At 37.4% G+C, this 27,147-nt stretch overlaps 1 protein-coding gene across 3 annotated transcripts in view; it reads right to left on the bottom strand.

Annotated features, from left to right (window-relative positions):
• fstl4 (follistatin-like 4) overlaps positions 1-27,147 on the bottom strand; it is a 206,657-nt gene that overhangs the window by 76,340 nt on the left and 103,170 nt on the right. The window lies entirely within an intron of this gene.

Here is a 27,147-nt window from a genome sequence, read left to right on the forward strand (position 1 = left end):
AGAACAAGGAAACTAAAATAAACTAAACATTGTTCTGAAAATGATCATGTACAAGGACTGGACTGAAAATTTGTGAAAAGGCAGCCAGAGTCCAAAGAAAAACTTGAGAGAGCCTGGAGAATTATTGCTCAAAAGCACTTAAAACAAACAAACAAAACCCAATCTGGCACCTTAAAGGCAAAATATAAAGAAATAAGGTGTGGCTCATTTCAAGACTTTTGTACAGTACTGCATTTCAGTACAACGTTTCAGTACAATGCTTTTCATTGTATAGGTTTCCTAAGGAAACTTAATGACTTTCTCAGAAAAGTCACTATATATTTTGTGACTGCATTTGTTGGTCTTCTGCATTTTTCTCTTAATTTTCAATTACTTAAGTATTTCAAAAGCTTTGTAGAAGCACTTTGCTTGTAATTACACAAACACAATACAACAGTATATCACGTTTGAAGGAATTACAATTAGAAGAATCAAGCTTTCTTGCCGTCTTCATTTCGCTTTATAAAAAGAAGAAAACTCTTGAAATACAAATTGAGCCCATAAATGCCATGAAAGCTTATACAATTCTTAAGTGCTGAGCATCTCAGGCATCAGAACTGAGTCATTGCTGGTCTGCTGTCAAGAGTTGCTTGACAAAACATTTTGTGTAGAATTCCAGTTGAGAAATTAAAATGGTCCAAAGCAGTCCTAAAACTGAGTGCAATTCAGATGTACATTAATCAAAGAAACCAAAAAATTACTCCTGTACTCATTGGATGAGTTCTTGGCTTTGGCTGAAAGGCAGCGGGAGGGAGGGAGGGGAAATCCAAGACATCAATCCTTCTGATGATGAAACCTCCCTACAATGCCCTCCAGGATGTAAAACTGCTCTGTGTTAAATTTATGTCTGCCTGACCTCCTCTGGGTGAAATGATGGGATTATTTACTGCCATGCCGTCTGTGTGCTGCTAATATGCAATAGTGATGGACCTCCCTTCCAGATAATTACGGGTATGATGGACACTCTTTGCTCCTGAGGGCAGAAAGGTCTACAAGAGCAGAGCCAATCTCAGAGGGGGTGACACAAGTCATAGGAGAGTCTCATATTGCATAATCGCTGTTGGCAGCTGTTTAAATCGGCTTAGTGTGAGCTCCGTAGTCTGTCTAGAATTTCTTCTGTGGCAGTTCTACACTTAAATTCTTAAACCTTTAACATTCTCCATTTTAATGAGCACCAAACAGTATTTTTAATATTTTTATATTTTTATATAAAAATATATTTATTTATATATATATTTTTTAAATTTAAATGTACTCTATTTTTTTTCCTCTTTTTTATGACCAACGCTGTGGTCACCAATACTGTGAAAAAATATTTTCTTCCTTCTTGCTTTCTTAGTTTTTTTTTCTCATATCTATCATACTTAGATGCTTCAGATCAGTGGTCCCCAACCTGCAGACTGTTTTATGTCTGACAACATTTTCATGGACTGGACTTTACGGTGTCGTGGATAAATACATCAAAATAAAACCAGTACCGGTGCCAAAAAAGAAGATTTATTCATAACACATGGAAAAAGACCCAGTAAAACCAGAGTTAACGCTAAAAACGATTTAAAAAAATAACGCTAAAAACCCTGAAAACCATAAATGTCACCCGAGCCTCAACTCTTGCAGCCTGGTACCAAACAGCTCAAGGACCGGTATCAGTCCATGACCCAGGGGTTGGGGACCGCTGCTTCAGATCATTAAAACAAACTCAATATTAGATGAAGATAACTTGTGTAAATACAAAACCTACTTGGCCATATTCAAAAAAGTACTCCAAAACCTAATAACTTGTTGTGACACTCTTGGCAGCAAGAATTTCAATCAGGCATTTGTGAAAACTGGCTTTCACATCACTGTGGAGGAATTTTGGCCCAGTCTTTTTTTGCAGAACTGTTTTAATTAAGCCAAATTGGAGGGTTTTCGAGAACGAACAGCCTATTTAAGGTCATGTCAAAGCATCTAATTTCGATTTATGTCTGGATTATTTATTCATATGTGTATTTTTTGACACATTCAGAGGTGGACTTGCTGGTCTGGTTCCAATCATTGCCCTGCTTGAGCTTCAGGATATGAACTGATGGCGGACACAGGCCATCACTACCAACACCATATTTAACTTGTATGATGCTCTTTTTATGAAATGCTTTGTTAGTGTCATCCAAGATGCAATGGGACTCAAACGTTCTAAAAAGGTTTATCTCTTCAGTCCACAAATTATTTTCCCAAAAGTTTGGGAATCATCAAGATGTTTTTTTGGCAAATCTGAGACAAGCCTTTGTGTTCTTTTTGGTCACCTTGAAACCCTCCCATGGATCCCATTTTAAAATAAAACTCCTTCAGTATGAAATCATGGCACAACACCAGTAATTATTCGGCAGCAGCTCCCTCTGCATCTATCTAGACACAGCAGCAGGAGGAGTTACAGGAGGTGCAGGGAATTTGCAGCAACCTGGGTCAATAGCAACACAGCAGCATGAATGATCAGCAGAGTAAGAGTGTGAGCTGTCAAGTTATGAAGACCTCACTGTCTGTTTGAATACGATTAGGGACTGGAGGAGTGAGCTGATAGCATCAGCTGTAGGCTGTCACAGCTCACCATGAATCACATACCACGGATCTTGTTGATTTGAAAATTAATAACCCATATGGGACTGTTCTTGAGAAGTTATTGACAGCGTGAGCAATAATCCAGTATCAAATCAGTAAAAAGCGATGATTTAACATTTAAAGTCCTTCCTACATTTCTTAGCTAATACATAACTTGCAGTGATTTAAAATGATGCCTCTAGATTTCCTGAGTACGGGGAAGCTGTCAGTTTGCCTCACCATACATTTAGCAGAGTGGATCAGTGTGTGCTCAGGAAGTCTTATCAGAGCCTGTGCAGCTTGGCACCTACTAAATGAGAAACCCATTGCAACACCAAAGTTATTGGCGAAGCGGTAAAGGAGAAATAGTACAGTAGCATTCAGTCCCTGCCTGCCTGTCTGTCTGCAAGCCTGTCATCAGGAACTGGCTTCTCAAACTGCACATCAGCATTATGCACACCAGCTCTATATCACTTACCAAACACCACCCAGCCCCCTCCACCACGGTATGACTAACAGGCACATGCAAAGTTCAGTATACGGGTCCAACAACCGTCTCCCCGTTGGTTTTGTTTTTGTTGCGAAACACGTAAAAGCGTAGGAAAGTAATTGTTCTCATTATTGCTTTTCTTGCTGCTTTTATTTTAATAATTAGTGTTTAGAAAAAGCCCGCTGAGTCCCCGTCAAAGTGCAGCAGCAGGTACGGCTTTATTGTTATTTTCTTTCTGAAATCAAGGTTGTGAGACAATTCTTGATCTGTACTAATTAGTCAATTAACAAAGTGAAGTGCATAGAGGTGCTTTTTTTATTCAGATATGCAGGTTGTTTGTTTTGATGATTTTTCAGTTATTGTGTCGATGGAAATATTAATGTGGATACACAAATTCTTTACTAATGACTCTGGTTGTTTTGTTAGATAGCGTGGAATTCATAAGGCTTCATATCGAATGCTGCATATTGTTCACAATGGCAGCAGCTGCTGGGAGAGTTCGTTTTAAAGCAGCAGAGAGCTAACAGCTGAATCATCATGAGTGAAATAATAGAACAACTCTTATTATGATAACTCTGACTCTTCTTTCATGACTTTCATCCATTCTGTGCCTTGGGTAAGACTGGAAACTCAGAGATCATTTAGTGTCTTCATAGTCTACAAGTGGTAGGATTTCATTTTCTTTTAAATGAGTCACTCCTTGCAGAAAGTTGCTTGACATGGATGCATTTGAATAAGCAACAACGTTAGTGATGATTTTCTATCCCAAGCAGACTCAGTTAACAGTTTTCCTTTTATTATTTGTGTGTGTGTGTGTGTGTGTGTGTGTGTGTGTGTGTGTGTGTGTGTGTGTGTGTGTGTGTGTGTGTGTGTGTGTGTGTGTGTGAGTGATAATGTCGCTGTAACGATATGTGTTTTGTTTTTTAGGGGCCACCTGAGCAAATGGTTGGATAAACACCAAAACTGTCATCACAGTTTCCACTGTGATTTCCTGATCAACTTAGACCCAATTTGGGGTCAGATTTACTAAGCAGGGACAATGTTGAAAATGCAAATGCCTCTTTTGCAAAAAGGCAGCAAAGTGAGTGGGAGATTTATTTTGGCACTCTACTAACAATATACAGTAACTACAGGTGAAGCCAGTCAATAATGATGACCACAATTTATCAAGAGCAGTGTTAATTATCTGATCACAAGTAAAGAGATTTAATGAGCGAGTCTGTAATCTACTAATAAAAACAAGTCATTATAGTCACAGGTTTCTCTACAGAAACACTCAGATAGGTGTGAGGCAGCTGAATACCTTTGGATTTGCAAAATTGCATTTGTAATGGTAACTTTTCAGAATTAATAACAGGTAACAATTAGACATGTTGGAGTGCTCAATAAGTACTTTACTGTATGTTTTCCTGCTTTGGAGATTGGCTAGAAGCTGCCTATAACTTATCTGACAAGAATATTTCTATACATAATTATCATGTAACACATAGAGAACAGCAACAGCACAAAGAATATTCACATCCTCAATGGCACAAAGAGACTATAAATACAGTTGCACTTACACCCTCAGTCCTAGCGGGGCGGATTTAGTCCACGAAAATAATTACTAAGCCCTTGCTCATGCTAATAGACTGCGACTAGGAACAAGCTTAGGCGTTGATTACATTTTTACCATCCATCCTCCTCTATCACCCACACCTGCAGTGTAAGTTACAGTAATCTCAAGCCCTTTCATAGCCCTTGCTGAGGCCTGCAAGCTGCTGCCTGATGATCCCATGAGTATACAGATTTTAAATTGCCTGAATGAGGGGGGGACCGGAGGAAATGGCTGCCTGTGGGTATATGTGGCCGAAGTGAACCCCACTGACAACAGACAACCCTGAACTAACATTACCCTCCCCAAATACCGCAGTGACCTTGAGGCGAGAGTTTTTACGAGACTGAATGAAAGAAAAAGTGGGAGGTAGAAAGTTGAAAGCTGCTAAGTCAGGGGTGCCCAATCCCAGTCCTCGAGAGCTACCGTCTTGCAGCTTTTAGACGCATCCTTCTTCTGACACACCTGAATCAACTGAATGCCTTGTTATCAGGCCTTTGCCAAACTTGATGGCATGCTGAAGAGGTAATCACACCATTTGATTCAGCTGTGTTGGAGTAGGGATGCATCTAAAAGCTGCAGGATAGTAGATCTCGAGGACTGGGATTGGGCACCCCTGCGCTAAGTAAACAAACTCTTGGTTCTCAAGATCTCCATTACTGTTTTATGACTACATTTAAGTTGTAGAGAAGAAAGTGAAAGTAGTTCCTGTGTGTGTGTCCTCTATACATGCTAATGATTAGAATCTTGATTTTTAATCTTAAGGCTCTCTAAGGCTACGTCCACACAAATTTGAAAACTGCGTTTTCGTCTGAAAACGCTCCACATCCACACTATCGCTTTTAGTCGTTTTCACAGAGTTGTGCGTCCACATTGAAACGGCCGAAAACGCTTACAATCCAGTACTGTGCATGCGTGAAAGTCAAGACGATTTGACCTGCCTCATTTCTGTCAGCCGTTTATTTACTTTCCGGCTCGTTGAAACGTCGCGGCAAAAGAACTTGAAGAAAAGATATCTGGAGCATGTACAGATTGATATTAATCTTTAATAGGGCTGTCAAAATTGAGAGCAAACAAAACAACTGCTGTTTAATGCCCTATCTTGGTTTAATTGGTCACATTACTGCATCACATGACTAAAATGTGTCATTGTTTTCAAAAAGTCTGCGGGTTCGCAGTCCACACTGCGAAAAATGTATCAGTTTTCAAGAGCGTTTTCAAAACGCTGCGTTTTTCTTGTCCGAAAACGCCGTCTCAGTGTGAACAGAAGGACACTGGGCCGTCTCTTTTGATCTTTACAGACAAAGCAAGCAGGTCTGATTTTATTAATGCTACCAAGCAGTGGGAACGAACCATAACATCACTGGATGTCTTTACCAAGTCATTAAAATTAAAGATTGCAAAGCATTTCTTGCACAGTTAAGAATACTTAGTTAGCAGGTAAGAAAGAAATGCACTACATAAAGCAAAGTGAGTGGTGCATGCAGATAAAACTATAGGAAACTTACAACTTTCAAGGCCAACTCAACACTCAGAAGTAGCACTGAGTATGAAGAAAGACTTCAAATGTCTAATGGCAATGAGGATGTATCGTGCCTTCTAAGTTTCATCAACTATGTAGTTGGCAGGTGTGAGTAATTTTCCACATGCATGTGTAGATCAATGCCGGATTATACTGACATTTAAAAAACAACAGGAAAGAACAAGAGCGAGACACGGATGTACAGTGAGAACACTTCTTTTATTCTTTTGCTTCAGTGAACGAGAAAAAAGGTTCATCCCTTTTATCTAAGTTTTCCTTTCATCTAATTTCTGTCTGTGCATGTATATGCCTTGAGAAGACTTCATCTTTCGTTCTTCTTTTTTTCCTCTTTAGGTCATAACTTTCCTGCAGTGGTAAAGGCTGAAGTATTTCGTGTGGGAGTCTCTTGACAGGAGATTCTGTCTTTTCTTTTTCTGTGTAAACGTAGCAGCTTCAGCGCTAGACATCAACTGCTGCTAAAAGTGCAATCATGACAACGAACTATAAAATAGTGTATAGTTGTACTTTATCAGACTTTTTCTTTTTAAACCTAGCTCTTTGTTTAAAATACGGACTATTTAAGGTTATTATTTTGAATTAATTGCTTTAGACATTTCGAACAAAAAAAGGAAATATGTGCCTTTAATTTTAATAGAAAGTCATTGTATAAGCATTGTTTTCCCAAGAGGCTAGATGAATTGGTTAGCAATATTTGAGCCTCTACAGTCATGCAATAGCTATAGCATTTTCATTACCATCAAATGAAGCAAACATGGAGAGCTCATTTCAACTTTTATGACAGCCCTCAATTATAATGAGTATGTTTTCCCCTGAGCTAATGAGAGACAGTGCAATCAGTTCATAACATGGGCATTTATTTTCCTCTCAATAATTACTATACAGTAATTTGGTACATAAAGATATTTTGTCCCCTCTTTTCAGTCTTTAAGTTCGTTGCTGGGTCATTGGGCACAGCTGATTGCATACTCCACTGAAAAACAAATGCTGTAGGTTAGACATTGTTCAGCATTTCAGTGACTGGCTTCCACAATAAAAGTCACAGGAAAAAAAAGGCTGTAGCCACTTTTTTTTAAACTTCAGAAGACTTTTGTTTTTTTGGCTAATCCCAGCAAATATACCTTTACCTTGCCATAGTACTAATAAGTACTATAATAAAACAGTTCGGTGTGATTTTTGCCCTGAATCCAATCCTGACTCCAATCCTGTCCAATCATTTAATAAAATCATGATTTATAGTTTATACCAACAAAATGTTCATCATTTCACATTTCATCTTTCTCCCTAAAATATCCACTTTTGGAAATTAATGTTTGATGATGTTTTAAGAACTCAAAATAAATGGCAACAATTAAGAACTGGCAACAACCTTCCTGTCTTGTCGGGTCAAATCTGACTGATTCAGAACTTAAAATACTCATAAATATTGTGTTTTACATCTGATTGCATCAAGGCCTTATGACATCCTTCACACTATGCACTTGAACATATAAAAGTGATGATCATGGGACAAAAGGCTGCAAGTTGCCCAGCCATGCTGCACTTCACAGATATGCTATTTGGAGGTGTTACTATACACAGTCGAGAGTTTGGCACCTTCAGTTCTCTCAGCTCACTGTGGGACAGTCCTTGCATGTCATATTTAATCAAAAATTCCCAAATCCTGTTTAATTGATTTGTTTTATTGAAAAACAGAATCGCTAACAAAGACGTGAGTAGTGTATTGGATTACCTACAAGTCCGTTACAATAGAGGAACTTGTAGGTATATTTAAGTTTTTAATCTGAAGCACCAAGAGTAGAAATGGTTTGGATTGTACATTTGTACAAAAACAGTACAAAGAGCTGAACACTAGGAAATGTTTAGCAACAGAGCATACTGCCTATCATTTGGGTAAGGTTTTGCTTGTTAAGATGCCTTGTATTTATGAATTTAGTAACCATGCCTACTGGAACATTAGGAAATTGAGTTTCTTCAAATCATTTTAATCATATTCTGGGAAATTTCTGGGTAATGACATATTGTTTTGACTGTAATATTCTATGTTTTAGAAGGCGATGAAATACATCAAACAGAACAAGAGGTCGATGCATTTGACAAAGCTGTTTGCCCCAAGGTACACTGGCAGTGGAAGTGGACCGATACGGACTCATTAGAGGTTTACAACTGGTGTTCTCTTCTCTGCTAGCAGGTTGAAATAGTGGCACAGTAGGCCATTAAGCACAAAACAGAACTAATGAAGGAGGAAATTAACAAAACACAAACAAATAACACATGTACTGTATTTCCAAATTCCCTCCATGGGTCTGTTGATATGGGTTTCCCGTTTGCACACTGCCTCCTTGGTTCATTATGTAAGGATATCTGGGTCACACTCATCTGCTACCATTGGGGAGAAGCTTTCAAAACCAAACAGGGGAAAAAAGAAACTTGTTTTATGTAGTTAACCAATAACAATGAGGTGACCTGGATGGACTGAGAGTTATTCAGACCTTTTGGACACTAAACTATTTATGGAAATGACCAAAGAGTAAATTTATTACTGGACAGGGCAGAAACATGTAGCCTGTTTCAACTCTGTCTCCTTAGAGAATAGCAGCTAAAATGGTGACTTTTAGTTTTCTTAAATTTCTTAACTGTGCTCCTCGTGGATCCATGGAGTATAAAAGACTATCAGAGATGAACGGCTTTGTGACATGACATGAAAACGGTGGGCAGCTGGTCTTTCAGTCGGCAGATTGTCAGCTGGAATGACATGTTTCAAAGCCTGTGATCCACAGCTATTTAAATACCCATTGGCTTTTTGGCCCTCTGGATGCTGGGCCAAGGCGCCATATCCTTCCCCTCATGCCCAAGATTGTCACTAACCACAGGCAAACAGAATGAGCTGCCTCTGAGCTCCCATGTGTTGATTTATTTTATGTCACGTCTTGCAGCTCTCAAATACATTTCTGCTCTACTCAAGTCATGTGATTTTTTTTTTCCTCCCCTTCACAGAATACATTATAATATATTTAAGGAGTGAATGAGAGGCAAAGAGCTACGTGGTTAAGATCTGTTTACGAAATTGGCCTTTGTAGGCAGTCATACTGGAAGTTATTAGTCATATCCCACTGCGTAAAGTCAGGTTGGGTCATAGTTGGACGTCCAAATTGTGGACCTACTTTGTCCATTGGCCATGGACCGACAGACCCAATATATACATGACCTTTGTGTCTATTCGATATTCAATGTTTAGTGGGATAAGACTGACTATTTAAATAAAGTAACCATAAAAACTCAATAGTTTGCTTTCACACTATATATACAATATAAAAAAGGCAAATGGGTTTGAGGAAGACAAGTAAGTAAGTAAACCAGCAAGTGAAAGTTAGAAAAGAGCTCCAAACAGTATAAGAGCCACCTAAACTTTCAGTGTGGGAGTGACTGATTTAATAAATGTATATGTGAAGGAATTATGTTAAGAATGTGTTTCTTGTATAAAAGAGACTTGAGTCATGTTGAGCTACTGACAAGAAACACACAAAAAAGCATGGGAGTATTAACTGGGAGAACCTATTCATATATGAATATGAAGCACATTTAGGCCAGTTGGTCACATGTACAGTACTGCATAGTACAGTACTCTGTGTCTCAGTGTACCCTGGAGTACTCCCACGTGTAGCAATGACGAATTTGAGAGCATAAGAGAAACACAGTTCATCACTGTGCTTTCTTTAATTACCAAAGCCCCAGTGCACAATGATTTATGGTGGTTAAGCTCAGTCTCTTTAAAAAACACCAGCAAAAAGAAAGTAATTAAATTCAGCCATATCAAGACTGCTGCGATTTAAAAGGTGTAAATAATTTTTATATTCTGACATTAGATGAGTACATGTTCCAAATGTTCAAATTTTCTTGATTTGTTAAGCTATGTCTTAAGTACATAAATATTTACATTGTCTGGCCATCAACGGATGAGAAAACTGATAATAAAATAATAAATAGATAATATCTGTATACAGGATGTGTAGCTTCTAGCAGCAACTGACTAACTAGACTTTACACAGAGACCTGAAAAATAAGGAATCAGCTTGTGTCTCAACTAGAGATGGCACGATACCACTTTTTTATGTCCGATACCGATATCATAAATTTGGATATCTGCCGATACCGATATGAATCCGATATAGTGTTTTTTAATCAACAAAACTGTTTTTTAAAAATATCTTGCTGCATTTTGTATAAGTTCATACTCAAGTTTAAAACAACAACTACACTAAAGATATTCTGTTATACCTGTATGCAAAAAAAAAAAAATTTCATAGTTCAGCAATACTGATCAATCTAATAAACTTAAACCTACACCATCCTCCCTATTCTGGTATTTTAAAGAGCACTTAGCGTAAATATTAAGCAACCTAACTAATAGGGTTCCAACTCCCAGCAACAACAAAAATAAATAAATAAAAAATGGGGAACCACCCCTCATGCTCCACCTCATGATGCTTAATCGACGTAATCAACCTTAATTTGATGCAGTGTGGAAAAAAAATGCACAGAAATCAATTATTTTTCAAGAAATATTAAGTAGATTCAACATCTTTCTTCAAAAAAATTGCAGACTGCACAGATGGTACCTTCCCAAAGGAAAAAGTACTATAGCTTACTAGGGTATATATATTAGACTTAATAGTCACTATATACAGTAATTGACTTCTATTCATTTTACATCAAATTAAAACTTTGGGTGTCAGATAATTATTTATTAAAAGCTAGACATTTTAAATGAGAATAAGAAAGAAAAGTATGTCTTTGTGCCCCCTTTTCCCTGTTCATGCCCTATCGGCCCCCCTGGCTAAACTTTGCTAGATGCGCCCCTGCACAGTTACCAGCCGTCAGCTACGTAGAAAAAGATCCTGGTGTAGAAAGTAATATTAAATAAATTCTAACAACAGCTTATTAAGCTTAAACGTGCTGCTGTTGTTCAGCCGCTGGTTTCCTCTTTCTGGTGCAAAGTGGGCCAAAAACAAACAACAGAGACGGACTCGCCACAGAAAAGCCGATCAGCTGATCATTAAGCAGTTTCATGATTGAAGTAGCAGCAAGAAGAGGCAGTCGCTTGTTAAGCTTAACGCAGGAATGCTTTACAAACATTCAGAGATGGACTTACACACTTGCTTTACTTCTCTCGGGGATAACTTTGTCGGAGATGAAATGCCGGGTTGCTAGCGAAGCTCCAAATGCTATCCAGACGACCGACAGGTCCCGCATGCCACAGCCGCTCTATCACGTGCTAACATTCTGAGGTGAGTTACGGCGCGTTGCAAGTTTTGTGAGGTGCTTTCGTGATATTTAATGGATCGGATTACATTTTTTATTTTTCTCCGATATCCGATCCAGTAATTTAGGTCAGTATCGGACCGATACCGATACGTAATATCGGATCGGTCCATCTCTAGTCTCAACATTTGTTTGCCAGTGCCACTAAAACTTACCAATTCCCTTGTTACAACTTGTTTGTTTAATCCATACACAAAATTCAATGCAAAATGTCAAAAATGAATTTTATTGAGATTCATGTACCGTGATACTTAAGTAATAAATAACTCACATAATTAATTAGAATATGAGTATGAGTTTTAAGATAATATAGCCCTGTGTCAGACTGGCGACCTGTCCAGGGTGCACCCTGCCTCTCACTTGGTGGTAGCTGGGATAGGCTCCAGTCCCCCCATGACCCTGATAAGGATAGGCGGAAGAGAAAGGATAGGTGGATGGTATGTTACTAAAGCAGAATTAACCAAGGATGTATCCTTGAACTCAGGTTCACAGTTTTTTTAAAACGTGTAATGCTGATGAAGCAATTAATCCACGGAGATTCAATTAATTTAGATTGCTAGTTTAACTGAAAACGATTATAAAAATAATCATTGCACATTAATCAGCTACATTGATTTAATACTATAACTAAATTTGTTATAATTTAATTACAAATAATAAGTGCACAGTGTGATTTATTTCTGATTTATTAATGTGATATACATTAGTTGCCTTAAGTTCATGTTAATTTCAGGTATATTGTACTTTAAATGTGTGAGCAAAGAATTTTACTTGAAAGCTTGTAAAAAATCACCTTGCCTTTGTTTTCTTAGAAGAGATAATGATATAATCGTTAGTTTTAAAGTGTTGTAAAAGTCACAGTTATGTGGTGTCTCTTTAAGACAACCTAAGTTAATGTATGTGCCACTGTTCTCTGAGTGTGAGAGAAACGTGCTTGCACATGGACAGATGGACTGCGATGGACCTCATATCTTTACCTCCCTAACTCAAAGTAATGTTACAGGTTGTATGAACACTGCTCGCTTCATGTATGATAAGACAGCAGCCGTTCAATCGAGCCTTGTAAGGTTGGTGAAGAGCGTGTTTATTAAAGGACAAGCACTGTGGAATTCCCAGTACAAGTGTGGTCGTGAGTTTTTGACTGTACTGTGTTTCTGCCGCCTCCTCTCAACCACTGAATGCAACCCAGGTTACAGTGTTATGGTGGATATTTTGTTGACTCCATTTACATATAGGGGATTTTCACATACTGAAGAGTTATGTTTCACCCAGCCTAGACTTCGTCCCCCTCCTTTGCCCCCTCATGTAGGGCTGTGCGATATGAACAAAATCTCATATCCCGATATAAGAATTCTATCATCCCGATAACGATATACTGTAAATCACAAAAATGTCACATTTTCTGGAAATTATGTGAATCTCGGGCAGCTCTTTTTTTTTACTTCTCATCCATAAATAACCTGCTCTTTCACGTGATTACGTTTATTTTGAAAAGTCTCAACAGGATCTTGAGCTTTATTGTGAAAGGTTTATGTGGAACATAAACAAGCGGACACGCGATGGTGTTACCGTCGTTGTTGCTAACAACAAAGCATAAAACAGGGGTAGTGTGGTTATATAAAATATAAGAGAAAGAGAGAAAGAAGAAATTAATATAGTGACCATCAAAAGAATGAAAAAAAATATTGCTGTCAACAGTTTATTTTGCGACACCACGAAACAAACAATAGCATAAAATGAAACGATAGACATTTTTATATCGTCATCCGATATATATCGTTATATATCGAACAGCCCTACCCTCATGTAAAAATTTTCTAGATCTGCCATTGCATTGCTCTAAGGCAGGGCTGCCCAATCCCAGTCCTCGAGAGCTACTATCCTGCAGCTTTTAGATGCATCCCTACTCCAACACAGCTGAATCAAATGGTTTGATTACCTCTTCAGCATGCCATCATGTTTGGCAAAGGCCTGATAACAAGCCATTAATTTGATTCGGGTGTGTGGGAACAAGGATGCATCTAAAAGCTGCAGGACGGTAGCTCTCGAGGACCGGGATTGGGCACCCCTGCTCTAAGGAGTTGCTTTGGTGTCAGTGTACCAAGGCATGATGGGCAGCTACGGCAAACTCTTTGGTATCTGGAGCTTTCTCATCACGTAGAATAATCAACTGACAGGGAACAATTAAAGAATAATGAAGCAAGAAAATCCAAGCAATTACAAGACCAAACAATGGATTAACTGCCATTGTCTTTAGGGGTGGGAGACAGAAGTGCATATCAATAATTATCTAACCAAAAGCTTTAACGAGACACACATTAGCTGCATTTTAAGGCATGAAACGCTTTGTGCCTTATTTGTATTTGTTTTTTGACTAATATATTATATCTGTGTAGGATGTATACTTGGATCTTTTGCGCACAACTCTTACATAAAGGCATTTTTCTCACATTTTATCATGTGAATACACTTCTACCTCTCATGCCATTGTTATCTGAAGTTATTAGAAAGAAAAATGTCGGTGCATTTTGTTTCCCTTATAATTAATCAACAGCTATCTTGATACACTTTAATTAGATACCTAAAATTGCATTAAAATAATGCTGCCAATTTGATCTAATTTCATATCCTGCACAGACAGACATTTATAGATTATCTTACACTCACTACTCACAGTGTTCTCTGCAGCTCTAATCAAATTATCTTGGCATTTGCTCAAAAATAAATGTTCATTCCTTCACTTAATTAGGTTGAACCAAATGGCACGATAACACAGGATATTTTTTTCTGCTGTGTATCTAATCTTTGGTTAATGATATTAATGTTGTGTCAGATTTAGGAAATTATTCCTGCCTCCTCAAACAGATTTAAGGTGCTTTAGAAAGAGGAAAGATATTTTAGTATGCTAGATAAATCAAAGCAGTGGAGTTCACAGTTGGAAGGACTTAATACTTAAAGAAATAAGAGTACGAACTTGTAATATGTGGCAATGAAAGTGGAAAAAAAAGTTTCTGAGTTCAACAAAGTAAGAAAATCTTATTGCCCAAGATCACTGGAAATCTTGCTGACACCACTTAAAACTTAATTGGCAGTACTCTGCCTTGTGAACCACGTTTCACTGGAGATGGGAAGTCAGATGTGTAATTTTGTTGCATATCAATTTTGGTTCCTGCTGAGAAGCCTCTCTGATAAGTGCACGTGTTAACAGTTGTACATAAAGGAAAGCACTGTAAAAACACCCACTATCACAAACTTATTAGAGTCTGCGCTGCTTCAGTTAAGTCGTGTAGCATGTAGAACAATCAGGGTTAGCACTATCTTATAATAGGTTTACTGATGCATAAATACACGGGACTTGTGTAAAAACAAGGCCTTACTCTTTAACATTTTCAGATCAATAAATGGCATTTTCTCTGTGATTCAGGTGACAATCTCCCATTTCTGAATACTTGCATGAGAACTACCACAAGTGGCTTATTAGACTACATTTTATTTGGAATGAATCCATGATAGACTGGTGGACAGTACAAGTAGAGACAGCTATCATTGCTAAAAAGATTATGATTAAGAGGGACAAGCTTTATGAACAGAAGAAAGAAAAAAACAAAACATTGTTGAAACATAGCATGTCCAGAATTTTAAGCAATATTCTGCCAGTTCAGGGTTAAATAGTGCTGTATCCTCCACACCAACATTCAATAAATATGAACAAAAGTGAACACGGTGGAACATGTAAAGCTGAGAGAGCTGGAAACAGGACTGAGGAAACTGTGCTGACTGATGTACAAACTCCTCTTAGAAGACTGGTGGATTCTTATTAGCCTATACTAGGGTACGGTCTTTATCTCATCTTAGCTGCGGACACCATGAGGAATGGAGAATTTTATAGCCCTTTTCGACTAGTGTCTACTTGGGTCGACTTGGCATGGCTCGACTAGATTTTTAGCAGTCGAGCAGTGCTGTAGGTGGTAGCAGCTGGTACCAGGTACTTTTTTAGTGCCTACTTGGCCAGAGTTCCAAGCAATCTGAGGTATCGAAAATGCAACAACAGACTGAATGCCAGCCATTGGCTAGTCTGTGACAACACTTAATGAGTTTCCAGACCAAGGACCAAGGCAACAATCTGAAACAGCCTAAATGACTCTGATGTGTGATACAATGTGGCCTTATGAAAACATCTGTAAAAACACAACAGGCTACAATTCATGTGTTTTTTATGTAGCTCCCATCAAAAATCTTAGTTTCAATAAAGTTTTTAGTGCCTTATCTTCCACACAAGCACTCCATTTTAGTTCATTGCAGTGCAGACTGGTGTAAACAGCACATTCATACAGACAACTCTAATAACAGCATATTGCCTTTATTCTTTTTTTCAGCTTCATCTTTTTGAAATCACTGTTGAAACGTTCAAGGACACTTGACAAACTAAAAGCTGAAGAATCAAATACAATGACAAACTGCAACACAGTTTGCTGTTCTGCAGCAGAAATACAACTCTCTGATTCTATAGTGTCCTTGAAGGCATCAACAAGGACAGTTTGCTTTTAGGGGGATCAAGCACTGAACCTATAAGCACCTGCTGTAATTTTTTAGCTCCAAACAAAAGTTACAAAGGGAGGATAAACTTGTTTGGTTCATGTGTGTTACGCGTAAGATACAGAGAGTAGAAGAGAGTACAAGATTGTCACAAGAATGTTTTTCAGTTTAAATTCCCTGGGCAGAGCAGGAAACATTGTCCAGAAGCAGGACATAAAGTGTAATAGTCACACTATCTTTAACCAATGCTTTCAAGGCGTCCTTGAGTAAGGCATTTATCCATCCACCTGTTCCACTGGAGCTATTTAGTGGATTCAACTGAGATTGCACCAAACAGTTCCCAAGGGAGAGTGTAATGCTAAATAAAGGTTAAAAAGAAAAATTGACCATGTCCAGAGGTGCGAGGCATTACACATGCAGACATACAGACATTACATTAACTGTGCATTCACCCCTTTTCAGCATCATCTTCTGCTATACCAGTTTGCTTGATAAACATTATTTTGGATGTCTCCCAATAATAAAATAGATACACAATCTTTTTTTCCCCACTTCACCACAGTTTAATTATCACAAGAAAAAGTAAAGATCGCCTCCAATGACTTCAGTGCAAGACAATAAAAACCAGAATAAATTGACTTTTAATAAATGTGTAGTCAAAATGCAAATGTACGACAGTGTTTACAGTTTTTGGGATGTGTGCGAGACGAGAGAAAATAAATTAGCTTTTGTTTGTTTGCTTTTGATAGAGTGGCACTTTACTAGATGAGAGACTGTTGGAAATCAGACCAATAAAAACACACACATTCCTTTCACAGCATCTTTCTATTTATCTGTCTCCCACCCACTTGTAATTTCCCCTGCTAAAGCGTGTGTGATTTCTTTCTCCTTCGAGTGCTGCAGTGCTTGTCCGTGATTGGGCATTTGCCTGCAACTGCTGAGCTGCCACTTCATGATTTAATCAGGAGGAGAGACACTCTGAATATGTCTTTTTTCTGTTCAGTCCTCACTTACTTCCTGCATCTCAAACAACACCTCCCTGCCTCCAGCCCTATTTCTTCATCCTGTTGCTCTTTGTCGACATTCCACGTGTGCTTTAGTGCTGGGAGGCTGATGACAGAACCGTTCTCTGCGGCTCCTTGTAAATAATGCAAGTTACTCACTCACACACAAATCACTCTACACAGAGTCACACATTCAAATTTATATGTGTGTTCAGCTTGCATGCAAATAAACCAACACACAAATGGAGTCTCATGCACACTAACTCTAACCCTTAAGGGAATCTCACAGATGTCTGGGCACCTGGTGATCCATTCTAAATGCTTCAAGTTTGCATGCACAAGATTTAATTTGCAGCCCAGGTAAACAGTTTCAATGCCACTTTGTTAGGGAAACTGACATCAATCTTGGGTTAATTGTTTGCTCTTTCCTCAAGAAGTCCAGCTACATGTTTAGAGGCTTATTGTGTCTTGAGCTTAAGAACCATAGTTGAAGTACAAACCACTAAAATACAATACTCAGACTTCATTAATAAAAAACAAACAAACAAAAAACTCTAGAGAGACATCTGCAAAGTGTTTGTTGAGCTTAGCTTAGCTAATTTAGCTAATAAAAGCCCACTACGAAAAATAAAACTTTGTGGTATTAACAAATTTATTTGCGGTATCATTATAGTAATGTTGTGTATTCACTGCCAATATCCACATATAAATTCATATATATAAAAAAAGTGATCCAATTATTCTTTTAGCTTAGCACAGCCTGCTAATTTCTCATATATCCTAATCTGAAAATGTCTGAGGGAAGCTGCACTTATTGAACTTGCCTGGTTTTTCAAAGCTGTCTTTCAAAGTCTTTGTCATGTTATTAAACAACAGAGTGGTGTTCTGAAAGTGATTTCACTTTGTTTCTTTCTGAATGATTGATGACTCTATTCAGGCATTGCTTGTACTTCTGGTTCTGAGAACATATCTATACCTAATTAAATACCCAAATATTTTAAAGTAAATTATGCTGAGTGATAAAAAGGTCAACCAACACAACTTCAAAAATCAAGTCAACTTCAGGAAAAACTGGCACGTGCCCTCATCCTAAGAAAAAATATCTTCCTTGAACCTCCATTGACCACTGTTTCTATTTCTTCAGTTAATGTTTCTTTATTTAAGAACCCTTTCCCCTCACCTAGCCAATGAAAGGAGTTAAGAAAATAATGAGAAGGAAAGTCACTCACAGGAAATTAATAAATGTGTGTTTGTGTGTTTATGTGCAGATGCTTCTTCTGAAATAGAATTTGCAAAAGTTTTTTTGCTTATATTGGAGGATGGAGTGTGACTCTGCAGTTTTGCCTGAGTTTCAAGTTCATTTCACAACTGGGGACTGGGTGGTGTGACAGCAGGCCTTTGTACTGATGCTAGCATTGCCAGAACTAAAATTAGATGGTGCCAACACAACAACCATAAATCATTAACAACTAAAATAAAATGATTTGCTTTTCAGATTGACCTAAAGAGCACACTTTCTTGGACAATTCAAATTTCATTCATTTTGGTAACTTTAAGGAAAGTAAAAGCATGCCATTTGAAGTTGGTGACACCAAATGACTGTAGCGATTGTATCAGTCTAAACAAAGTACAGGGAAATAGCTTTTTTCTTGGGTCAGTCTTTGGACTGAAAATTGGATGTGTCAGATAAAACAATCTAGACTAGTAAATATGTTTTTTCAACAAAAGTCTCTATAGCCTACTGCTTGTGACTTCTCAGTTTAATCCATGCATGTGTAGAGAGAAATGCACTTTATAACTAAGCCGCATGTTCTTCAACAGTGCTAGTATCTAAAATTTAAATGTCCCTGTATGATTGATGAGCGGTATTTATGAATGCAAGGCTTCCCTCTGAAATTACCATATAATTGCAATGAATATATGCAGATTGATCTGTCTAGGAATCACAGATCTAAGATGGTGCTTTCAAGCTTATTTTCCTTTCACATTTCAAATTCAAGACTGTCAGCTATTAAAGAAAAAAAAATGGGAACCTGTTAGCCAAGGAAAAACTTTCAGGTAGCAATAATTCTACGAATAAAGGAGACAGACACCTTTTTGACAGTTAACACTATTGTGCAATTGGCATCTGCAGAACACAGTAACTGTCTGTTCATAAGTGATTCTGGAAAAGTAACCTCTATTAAACCAATAGACTATGAACCATATTGAGTGAAAGATTAAAAAGTACCACTTTACATATTATATTATTACAGTTTTGTTTTACACAAATTCCCTGTGTCAGGAAGGACATTGAGCATAAAACTCTGATAAATCAAACATGCAACCCCACCCGCAGTGGTGACCCCTTGTGACAAAGAAGCAGCTGAAAGTAGGTTTTTCATTTCATTATTTTCGTTTAATTACACATTACTTTGTGAGTTCTGTGTCAGTCTTCTTTTAGATTGGAGTTTGCTATGTCTCTCTGCTATTCGCATTTATCTACAGACTTTATACCGAGTAAAGCATTCAGTACAAAAAGCTTTTTATTTAGTTCACTGAAAGTGCAGACAACCTTTAACTGAAAAACTTAACCTGACTTAATTTATCTGACCACATAATGATCAACTAATAAAAGAGAAAAAAAAATGGTAATGTAAAAGAATGACTCGAGTTCAAAGGGACCAAAAGATACAATGTAGCTCAAGGATGTGATTGAGAGGTGAGCTGCTTTTTGAGTGTGCAGTGGAGAAGGTGAATATGAGTCTACACTTTTAATGGAGTTTAACCCTTTAAGACCTACCATAGAACCAAGTCCGCCAGAGCTTATATTATATTTTTACATGCTGTGGAGCCATTTTTGGGAGCATTTCAAGTTGCTATACATCAATACAACCATTATAGCCCAGATTTTAATAATATGTATTCATTAAGTGCATAGTAATTACATAAATTGCAAAAAAGTGCAATAAACTACAAAAAAATTGAAAATCGCTTTTGCTTTTTTAACATATATTTCTACTTGGAGAAATTTAAGAGGCTTATCCCTCAAAACTGTAAATACAAAAAAGTTGCACAAAATAGTTTCCCACCACAGGAAATTTATTTTGAGTGTCTTCATAGTTTTATTTTTGAAATACACCAATTTCTATACACTGCAGGAAAAACGAAAATAAATATTATACTGCAAATTTGCAAAAAAGCAGCATATGCATCAAAATAAACTATTTCCAGCAGTGCAATATGAGTCCTAAGCATCCCAGAAACGACACAGAAAGTCATAAAGTCAAAGATAACTTTTAAATAGACCAGTATAGGCCCTGAGACCCTGATGGTAAAAAAGACTACATTTCCGCGAAAATGATGTCACTTCCGGTTTCGGGCAGGTAATGGCGGAAATGCAAAAGTTCGCGCTGACGTCTATTCCAACGTAGGAAGTGTTATGAACAGCTGATCGGATCGGCAAAGCGTGTTTCTGGAATATTATGTTTTTGTTGCTGCAAGTGCTTTTTATGCAGTTTTTGCAAAGCTTTATGTGGAAGGAAACCGTGACCTAGGACAAGCTGATGGCATAAGATGTAAGTACAACTCCTCCGGTTTCATATGCAAAAAAAAATTTTGCGCTAGCTTATGTGGTTGCAGTGCTACCGGGATTTAAAAATAGTTACGCAAAACAGAGCATGTCCGCTCCGATCGGCTCTAAAGGGTTAAAGATCTTTTCAGACGTGAGTGATGTGACAGCCAGGACTTTTTGGTTTTGAGGTTTTGCGTTCAGGACTTTCTACTTTTGAATTTCAGATAAACTTTGGATTCAGTTTCTGGTTAATTCTTCAACAAGTTCTAACAAGTCTTGTTTATTCTTTGATGCTTTGAAAAGGTTCTTTAAGTTAATTTATTATCCTTGTTATTTATGCCTTCAATTCTCAGCTTTAGTTAATGATGACTTTTGCTTCCTTCTTCTGTGTCATCTCTGCCTGTCTTTTTAGTATTTCCTCATTTTTGTCTCCACATCTCTCATCTTCGTCTACCTTCTTCTCTGTCCACTTTCTTTCTTTTAATAGGTTTAGATTCCTTTTATATCATGGTGCAGCTTTTCTTCCTGCCCTTGCTCTCACTAATTTCCCGATTGTCTTTAGCTGTATTTTGGTTCTCATCTGTTTCCTTTTCCTCTTTATTTTGCATGTCAGGTTTACATAGCTGTGTGTTCCCTAGCTCTGGCTTCCCTGTACTTTCTGAATTACATGTTTCCAAGTTCTTTGTAAGTGTTTCCTAGATTGTTTCATTCCCTGGCTTTGTTCTCTGTTTATTCCTGGATCTTGGAACATTGTTTTCTTTGAACTTATCACTAAAAAAATGCTTGTCTTTTGTTCAACTTTTTTCTCCCGAGTCCTGGAATTGGTTCAACACAATAACCATAACCATCAACAAGCAGCATTATTTGCTTTTCAGACTGACTTAAGAGCATATTTAATTGGGTGATTTTCTTTATTTTGGTAAGTTTAGAGAGGTAAAGTCATTGCCATTTGAAATTGGGTTGACACCCAATGATAGTAGTGAATCACTGTGAGCTGCAGGCTTTTTTCTTGTTTCAATCTAAACCAAATACAGGCAATAAATCTCGAGCACAACTAGCTGACAAGGCTTGCAAAACACCAAAAACTGAGGACAATATTAACATGTAGAGAATTCTAGAGTTTAACCATTACAGCAGAAACATTTTTGCTTATGACTAACTTCTTACAGTCAGGACAAATACATGTAGTTTAAGGAGGACAACTGGATTATTCAGAGCTGACATTCCTTAAAATTATTATTTGATGTATAAAAGTATGTTATCTTTCAAAACATCACTCACGAGAAGAAATATGACTCTAAAAGCAAACTTATTACTGTACCCTGTAACTACATAATGAGTTTTCCTCAGGCACTAATTATAAGTCTTTTAAATATCACATTGGCTATAATGTGGAAATCAAAACTGCAGAAAGTGAGACTGGAAGGAAGAGACATGTCTCTCATACAAAAGAAAGTCATTTGCATTAATAAGAAATAATATGATTCAATCCCAGACATAACAATACCAACAAAATGGGGCACTGGGATTTCAGTATCTAGTGAACACACAAACACACACCAACTCACGACCCACCTGAAACACAAAGAAACAGAGGTTTAGCACATCAAAGCCATGTCTCAGTGTTTTCATCATGTGGAGAGCCAGCTGCTATCCTATAACACAACCACTGTTGTGCTGTTCATTGAAAGCACAGACTTTAGATAGGGGAATAATGGGGGGAATATTAAGATACAGCAACCTTCAAAAAGTATCCACCTGAACAAGGTGTTTTTGATGCAATGTCCAGAGAGAATTGAGAGGTTGAGCGCCCTCCTCTGAAGAAAAAAAAAAAGAGGAAAAAACCCTCTAACATCTTTGTTTCAATGGTCTCAGTGTCTGAATAAGAATACCCTTAAAATTCAAATAATAATAGGCCTTAAAAACTGTGAAAAAAATTAACATGTTTGGCAGATTTTCAGCATTAATTTATAAGAAACTAAATAATTTAGTTGTCCTGAATGTCAGAACTATGACCTGAAGAAATAACATTATGTGGAGAATTGGTTATTCTGTGAGCCCCAGTTTCAAATATTTAAAATTCAAATTGTGAATGTGGAGAATTAGCATGAAAAACAGGATAGCCAACTGGGTGTTTGTTTCTAAAGCCTAAGATTAAAATAAAAAATGTTGAGATTTTTATTATACCTCATTATGTCTTTGTTACAATTTATTAATTAAGCTGCATTCTTATTCCATAATGACTTCGCTATATAAACCTTCGTTATTACTTGCAGGATCCACATTGCGATTTGTAATTTAATGTCACTCATGTTTACCTGACAGCTTACTGTTTGGTTTCTTGTCATAAATATAGAGGAAGGAAACTTTTATAATTTAAATTACAACGATTGCATTGGTGCTAATCAACATACTAAAATAATTGAATTCAGTTTTACCTATAAAGCACAAAATTACACCGACAGTTGCTTCAAGGTACTTTGTTACACTGTAAGTATGAGTTTATATATGATGCATCTTGAGGGTAAGTATTGGCTAAACAACACAGCAATGCAACCAATACAGCAGCCCTCTAGGACACACACACGCACACACACACACACACACACGCACCCACACACACACACACTTCTCACACACTTATACAAAGCAAAGACTGTCCAGAATACCTCTTTCCAAATATTACCCCAGTGCTCTATCAGCTTGCCAGCAGGCATATCATGATGAACAGTGTTTGCATAGTCAGAGACCATCACCAGATACCTTAGGAAGTATCTGGAGCTCTGAGAGACTGTGTCTAAAATCCTCAGGCGGGAACCTCCACAGCCTCCTCCTCCGACCAAGCGGAAATCTATTCATCAACTGCTATAATGAGGCTGTACATGTAAATTGTTGCATGCACACATACATGCATGCACATGCACACACACACACACACACACACACACAACACATGGGTGTAGGTAGTTAAGGGTACAATTTCATGCAGGACATGGCTAGAGCCACAAACATGGTGTGTTCACGTGGTGACGGTGTAGCAGAGCTGGTTTCTCCCAATGCCTGAATGAAACTAGCTGAAATAAAATGCCACCTGATTGGTTGGTAGAGCTGTCATTAAAACAGAGGCCTGGGTTAAAGGTTAACTTAGGTTAAGATATTAAAACATATATCCAAGAAGATAAGAGACACCCAGAGACTACACATTATTTGGTCTCAACATTATTGTAAGACTACCTCTGTGGTGAGCTTACTATTCTCTCACAGGTTTTGTGTGACAAGAAGCATTTCATTGGTGGCCCTGAGAGTATTTATGAAGTGGGCCATTGCTATGTGGGTTCACAGTGCCCTTTCCGGAGTGAAGAACAGACAGATACAGTAGTAAAGAATGGCTGATGCGTGGTTATTCATGAGCGTTTGAACTTAATTTTAAAAAAATGTACCAAACATTTTAAAGTGATCCAAAGACACTGCATGACAAAGACTTGCAAATGGTTACCTTTTTTTCTTTTCTATATTTAACACTCACTGATCACTCACAAATCCTCCAAAGCAGTTTTTAATGACAGGCTACAAAGTGGCTGACTGACAGATAAAACTCAAATCAATGGACTCCTGGAGAGATAGGAATGCTGATTCCACATACGAAAAAGTGTTGCCCTAATTTGAGAACCACAAAGTCGTGGGAAAACAGAGCGCTGCAAAGTGCACCGTTGTCGACGTAATGTGACCCATTCTTGATTTTTCTTTCACCCATCACCCATTTTTTCTTTTCCATTTTGTATTTGGCGTACCAAAAAATTCTTTATGTTCCAGAGTCTAAATACAGTCTATTTGATCTATACTGCAGAAATGGGGTAGATTTCTCTGACATGTCATAAATGCTCTGCACAGTTACTCTCTTGCTATGTTATCTTTCTTTCCCTTCCTCTTGTGACCTTAGTAAACTGGTATTTTAAAGACGTTATTTCATACAATAATTTGCCATTTCAGAGGGGAAATTAACATTCTTTACATAATGACAAGTTTGACCTTTTGCGGTAATTGAGGCTTTGGGGAGGGTAATGGAGTAAAGAAATGCGAGGAAGTCCCCATTGACATAAGAGCATTTGTGCTTGTTTTTTTTTATGAATTGTAAAAAATATATATATATTGTCATTACAACTTGTTTGTTGTTGTTTTGTGACCATATTTTTGTAAGGTTATTAACTTCACATAAAATGATATTAACATATCTGAGAATTGCAGGATTTCATTTATGCATAGCTCCCTTAAGGCCCTACCACAGCATTTCAATCAGGTAGAGGTCTGGGCTATGACTGGGCCATTTCAACACCTGATTCTTTTCTTTTTCAGCTGAATGCAATAAGGTGGACGTCCACTCCTGGGACGATTTTGGCACTGAATGCTCCAGACTAGCAAATGGGCAAAACTTCTGCTCCTGCTGACGATCATTTAATCAAGTGCATTTGTTTAGCTGTGACAGTGACATAACAGAATGATAATTCTGTTGAAGCAGTAAGAATGTATGTACTGCTTTTTACACGACTGAATACAAATATGTTAAAACTTTTTCACATGACTACAAAATAAGTGTAGTGCCTGCTAGGATTCTGTTATCTACTAGGGGTGGGGGAAAAAATCGATACTGTGTAGTATCGTGATATTTTGTTTGCTAATAATGTATCGATACAGGGACAGCAGAAATCGATATTTTGTTACAAACAATTTTTTCTCTAATTTAATTTAAGACATGTTTAATTTTAATTAAGTTTAAAACTTTTTTATTTAATGTAAAATTATATATTTTTTTAAATTTACTTTCAAATTCTTCAGTTGCTGAATGGGCTGCATAGTTTTCACAAATTGCATAGTTCAGAATAGCTATAATTGTACCAGATGGTTGCATTCAGTTAAGTTGGACTAGACTGTAATACAAACCGTTCAGTTTGTCAACAATAAAACTGACTGAAATGAGAGAAAGACTGAGTGTGAGACTTTGATATTAGATAAAATGAATATTGATAAAGTTTACCTTTATGTGCAGAATTTAAATATCGCAAAATATTTTAAAAAATCGCAATAATATTGTATTGTGCGTTAAGTATTGTGATAATGTCGTATCGCGAGTTGTATGGTGATTCCCACCTCTGTTATCTACTGGCTAGTGTGACTTTAAGCACACATGAATGGACAATAATGTATTCTTTTAGATTAATAACATAAATACAACTTCAGGCAGATGGTTTCGTTTCAAAAGTAAAAGCCAGAATACAATAATTCAGCAACATTTGGCCTATCTTGAACATTATTTCATATTTCACATTCCTGTCAGAGATTATTTATAATTGTATTGATCTACATGGAAGAAACATAGCACTGCACCAGCAAAGGCCGTGAAATTTTCTCTGTTGAAGGGATTAAATTCTCATGTCGATCTTTCCGTACTTCAAGACTCAGACACCCAATACCAGTCTTGTAGCCTGAAGGTGGAAAAGGACAAAACCTTTATTCTTCATGTAGTTTTTGTTTATCTGTTTGTTTCTTTTGTTGTTGTTTTTAAATGGATAGAGTCATGGAAGAGTCATTGCCCCTCATACTGTAAGCAACCATGTAAACACAAAGGTTTTTTGTGACTGCAGTGCACCAGTCTCTGAACATAGCAATGACTCCATTAGAAAAGACAAATAAATATATCTCACAACACAGATATAGGAATACATATTTGTATGTGTTTATAGGATAAATGGGGTTTGCTGTCATTCTTTCAACTCTACACCAGATAGTTTTTTCTCTTATGCACTCCAGAAAGTGTTTCTTTCTTCTCATTTACAGCTGTTCCCAGAGCAAAAAAAAAAAAAAAAAAAACCCATAGTAAAAAAAGAGCATTACCACTTTGTTATATATTCACAAGGAGAGGTCAATTTTATTGCTTCTATTAAAATGTATCTACAAAACCAGATGTAGTAATTACAGAGAGTTATTATTTTGACTCAGCTAGGATATGAGCTTGATAGAGTCTGTGTTTATTTGAAGGATCTATTGTTATAAATTTGTCAGACACTGTGAGCGAGCTTACTCTCTGGCACACATTTCTGTTAAACTGCACTTCGCTTAAAGGTTAAATACAGCATTTTTTTTTTCAAAAAGGCCACATACATTTTGCAATAGTCCTTTCCTTAACACAAAATATTAGAACACTGAAAAACATAAAAACCCACATGTGAGGACTTGTGTCCACATTAATATCCGCCTTTATCCCTTGAGGTGAAAGCCCTGGATCTACCATCCAGCAGATCTATGGTTCACACCAGCAGGGGAGCTGCACCATGAGGTTAGGCTTCTCCAGAAGGAGTCCAATGGCAGGGAAAGGCACTGCTTCAGGAGGCTCTTGGCTTTGTAGATCAAAGGATTGTAGCTAAAGGGGCTCTGCGGGTCCTCTCCAGGGGTGGTGATAGGTTAGGAGTTAGGATTTTGAAGGCGTGTCTTAATCAC

Source organism: Simochromis diagramma, unplaced genomic scaffold, assembly GCF_900408965.1.
Source record: "Simochromis diagramma unplaced genomic scaffold, fSimDia1.1 OVJJ01000216.1, whole genome shotgun sequence".
In the NCBI taxonomy this organism is placed as follows: Eukaryota; Metazoa; Chordata; class Actinopteri; order Cichliformes; family Cichlidae; genus Simochromis; species Simochromis diagramma.